At 42.3% G+C, this 5,000-nt stretch overlaps 1 protein-coding gene across 3 annotated transcripts in view; it reads left to right on the top strand.

Moving 5' to 3' along the window:
• LOC122247770 (uncharacterized) overlaps positions 1–5,000 on the top strand; it is a 167,531-nt gene that overhangs the window by 746 nt on the left and 161,785 nt on the right. The gene's annotated exons all lie outside the window — the stretch shown is intronic.

The following is a 5,000-nucleotide window of genomic DNA, read 5'->3' as shown; positions in this document are numbered from 1 at the left end:
GTACAAACAGTACTCCCTCACTACTTCTTATATAAACATACTCAGGATATTTCGCATAAACTTGATCAACCCATTATAGAAAATAGGCCTATAACGTGCTTGACATTTGGCAGCAGCTGTATTCCAACCACAGATTCATCCAAGGTAGACCATAGCCCGTTCTCGAATGGAGCGCTCATGCCATAAAGTCGCCACAGGGCCTTGATAGGCTTATTCCTAATAGGAAGCGGCTCCATCCAGCGGACGTGCCTGCCCAATGGCGTGCGAAGATAAGAGAGGCTTTGTAGATGAATTGTAGGCCTAGCCAGTGATAGCGGGCCGGAAATGTCATCGGATTCAATTAATGGCCTCTTTGATATACCCTCCCCTCTTTCCCTCTTAGATATACCCTCCCCTCTTTCCCTCTTTGATATACCCTCCCCTCTTTCCCTCTTAGATATACCTCTTTCCCTCTTTGATATACCCTCTCTTTCCCTCTTAGATATACCCTATCCCCTTTTCCTCTTTAATACACCCTCCCCTCTTTTCCTCTTTAATATACCCTCCCCTCTTTTCCTCTTTAATATACCCTCCCCTCTTTTCCTCTTTTATAATCCCTCACCCCATTTTCTCTTTAATATATTCCCCCTTTTCCTCTATTATATTCCCTACTCTCTTTCTCTCTTTAGTATGCCATCCCCTCTTTCCCTCTTTGATATACACTCCTCTCTTTATTATACTCTCCACTTTCTTTATTATAACCTCCATTCTCCCCTTCTTTGATATATCTTTTCCTCGTTGATATATTTTTCCTCATATATATCCTTCCCTCTTTATTATATCTTCCCCTCTTTGATATATCCTCCCTCTTTCCCTCTTTAATAGACCCTCCCCTCTTTCCCTCTTTGATAGACCCTCCCCTCTTTCCCTCTTTGATAGACCCTCCCCTCTTTCCCTCTTTGATAGACCCTCCCCTCTTTCCCTCTTTGATAGACCCTCCCCACTTTTCCTCTTTAATATACCCCCCCCCCTCTTCCTCTTTAATATGTCCTCCACCTTCCCCTCTTCAATGAACTTGAGAAAGTTTGAACAGTTCCTCAATGTGTTAATATTCGTGCTAATGCATTCTCCTTATTCCGTCGTGAGAAAAAGCTCATTTCCGAATAGGCGTTGGCTATCCTTGTTAATGACGCGTGTGTGTTACAGGCGTCTTATCATTTGCATTAGTGGTTGAAGCTGTATTTTGAGTGGATACACATTACTTGGACGATAATGGAGAAATCAGGTACATTTTGGGGGATAAGGAATGAGTTTTATGGTTCATGTTAATACATATCTATATGTATTTTTGTTCCATATAATGTACGTTTAGATTCACACAAAAAAATGATTAGACTTTTAGTTGTCACGTCGCCAAAAACACAAGGACTGTTTTACGTAAGTGCCTGTATACTCATTTGTTTTCTGTCTTAACAATAGCTGACACAACAACGCTAGCTTTGTATTTACGTTAAACAAAAGCCAACGAAGGAACTGTAACACGCAAGTGTAACACCTTTGGGCACGCCGGTGGAGTGAGTGTGAGTATGAGTGTGTGAATGTGAATGTATATGCGTGTGTTTGAATGAGTGTGAGTGCGTTCAGACATGCCCATAGGATTGAAGTATATATCGAGTACGTCCGATCATTGTCGTATAGTCCAATTGCGTATATCTATTTTGCATAATATATTTAACAATGTCCTTTATACTAGCCAATGCAGCATTGCATGTAATTATGATATGTTTGATGGGACTGAACTGGGAAGAATAGACAGAGCGACCTTTTAGGCCCCAAAGACAATACTTTCTCCACCTCGCGTCTCAGCCCACGGCATATCGGGGTGACATGTTTTGATCCATACGCGAGATAATCTATGCTCAGGTGTTACCCCCCCCCCCGCCCCTCCCGGGCCCCTCCTCACAGGTGGAGACGTGGAGTGTTTTATCTCGGCTCGGCGATAGTGCTTCGGTGAGTCATTCCTCGAATTCAGATTTTTTAGGGGGTGGGAGGGAGAGCCAGTTGCTCACACTTTATTTAAAGCTTCGTGGTCTTTTTTTCTCTTCTCTTGGGATCCGCTATTTTTTGTTTGTTTTTCAAATGGAGATTTATATATCGTGTAAATGCTGCATCACAGGCACGCCCAAACCAGTCCGAAGTGTGCGGGGACTTCACAGTAGTGTAACCGTCGCCCAGAGTGGCTTTTAACGATAGTTACGCTCTCTTGGCGATGTCTGTTAACGGTTTAACAGCTCTTGCAGTTTTGTTATAGCTCATTTTACGCCTTAAGGTAACGGCACTTACAGTACGCGTTAACTTTTTTTTTTTTTTACAATTTAACGCAAATAGCCCGCTTTTAACGATGCTTTTCTTTGCATTCATTGCAGTGTGAGCGATACTAACTTGTGTGCAAATTGAGATACACCCGAAAGGGTTAGATTACTATTACATTCAGAAAAATTGCTCAGACGATTGTTCAAGGGCTCGTTTTAACCATGTTGTCATTCCATAGGCAGTACTTAAGATAAGCCAAATATGTATGCTGCTATCAAACTCTGCAAGTAGCCATGAATGCCCTTTGTAGTTCCTATCAAATAAATGTTTATTTTTTGCTCGGACAAATCCTAAAAGGCTCTCGGGTGGAAGGAGGTTTCAACTGGACATAATAGACGGATAATTTCTTGTTTGATTGCAAGTAAAAATGAACATGAAGTCCTAACCTTTGAATTATCAGGTATTTATTGTTGCGACCCATGTCTCAGGAACTTCTTTATTTGTTTATTCAATGTCATTGTTTTTCTTATTGTTATTTTTATTATCAGTAGTAGTTTTATTATTACTGCTACTGATATTATTACTATTACTAGTATAAGTATCATTAATATATGATAATAATAATATTACTATTACTAATACCACTACTACTATTACTATTTAATAATTATTATTTTACTTTGCTTACCTTGGTGTGCTTATATGCATGTTGTCCTTTTTAGGAATGCGGCTGCGTATACCTGCTTGTGTGCAGTGGGAGCATGTTTTTCTACGGCTCATTGTCCAGGCATTTTTTTGCATGCACACCTGTGAATGGCGGTGCATCGTTCTGTGCTTTTGTGGCCACGGGGGGGTGGGAGTTGCGTCTTTTGTGCAAAGTGATGCTTTGATCATATATGTTTTCAAAGGTTTTGCGTGTGGTTTATTAGATAGAATCTGGTGGTGTGTGAGGCGTGTTTTGCTATTTATGCTTATGTGGGCTTGTGAGAGGTTGTTTTCAAGTGCACGGTTTTGCTTGTGTGTGTGTGTGTGGGAAAGGGGTGATATGAAGGAATGAGAAGAGAGGGAATAGAAACGATGGAATAATAAGGGCGAAGAAATGAAGGAAGAGAAAAACAATAGAAGGGGAATGTTTAAAGAAAATGTGTCGTGTGCATACCACCACCACCACCACCACCAACAACAACAATAACAACAACCTGCATGGAGACAAATAAGGCCTCCTTCTCCTTCCTCCGGATATTCGGATAAGTCTACGCACCCGCCTCAACCGCCTATGAGGAAGCCGATAAGCGTGGAATCTCGCACGACCCGAGGGATTACCACAAAGCGACAATACGCTGGGTTCGAGATCACAGGAAACGGAGCGAAAGGGAAGTAGAAAGTGCCAGAAGGATGGAGAAAAGAGGGACTCGTTCAACTCCGGGATTTACTACTAGGATAGACGAGGGTTCAATCGATAGACGAGGGTTCAATCGATAGACGAGGGTTCAACGCAGTGACTGTTGCGTATACTGTTGTGCTGGGTTTTACCTTCAGGCTTGTCAGGTGACGGATTACACAGCCTTTCCGAAGCTGGGTAAATCTGGTGTTTACATAGTCAGACCTGATGATGGAAATCCTGGTAGATTTCGCTCTGATAAGCTCGTTCTGTGTATCTTTTTTATATATTTATATACTTACTATTACTGCCTATCGTCATCATAAAATATTATCATCATCAGATCATTATCATTTCATGCGTATGGTTATTTTCTGATTATGTTTTTTATCATGATTAAAAATCATAATTCAATTCCTCACCCACAGGATAAACCCACGAGTCTCAGTGTTACTTCGTAGTGCAACTATTAAAGATGTGTCATTGCATTTCCCACTCGCCCGTTTATCGCCTTATCTCGCGTCTTTGAAGTGCCTCCACTAGATGAATCGGGCCTACCAGTCTAATACGGACGAGCGTACCAAGTCGTTCAGTATGCACTGTACTTCCGCTTGCATAATCAATCTCTCGTGCATGACGGAGGGATAAACTCGTTTCTCATGATTTAGAGGTGGAGATTAACACGAGCTTATCTCTGGGTACGTTTCACGGGCGCTTTTCGGTTCCCTGGCGCTCGTTTTGCATACGTGAGTAGCTACAGGTAATCGAAAGAGTGCCTGAACATGACGCACACCCACGGGAAAGTCGGGGGATGACCACGCCCACGATCACGGATGGGAGAAACCGACTGGGTGTGGGTGAAGGTCAGATTGGGTCGAGCGGTGTAATCTGGGTGCTTGTGGGTGTGTGTGTGTTTGTTTCCTTTGCCCAGTCTACCTATTGGTTGGTATTTATGGATGTAGTTATTTTACATTCATTCATTACTTGTTTCTTTAACGTGTTTTATGTTTTGTTTATTTCATTTTATATGCCCATGAGATACCTTGCACGTGCTTGCTTTCGTAAATCCAGTTGCAAGTGAGATTGATTTTGCGCAGACTCGCATATTTGCATCTGTTGCCTACACGTGCTTGCCTCACACCGGACCGTTGCAAGGGCTGATCTTGCAACCTTGACCTGACACGGCAGAGGTTTCCCCTGTGAACTCGCCGGAACAAAGGCTGCAATCGCCTTCGTATTTCTGTCCACTTTCGTAATTTAGATAATCACTCTGGTGTCATTACCTAGTCTCAAATGGTCTTGGACCTTATTGCTTTGTGCAACGAAG

The sequence above is a fragment of the Penaeus japonicus genome, unplaced genomic scaffold (genome assembly GCF_977035675.1).
Source record: "Penaeus japonicus unplaced genomic scaffold, GWHDUDI00000001_assembly GWHDUDI00000006, whole genome shotgun sequence".
Taxonomy (NCBI): domain Eukaryota; kingdom Metazoa; phylum Arthropoda; class Malacostraca; order Decapoda; family Penaeidae; genus Penaeus; species Penaeus japonicus.
The sequence above is the reverse complement of the archived record's forward strand: the minus strand, read 5'-3'. Positions and strand labels throughout refer to the sequence as shown.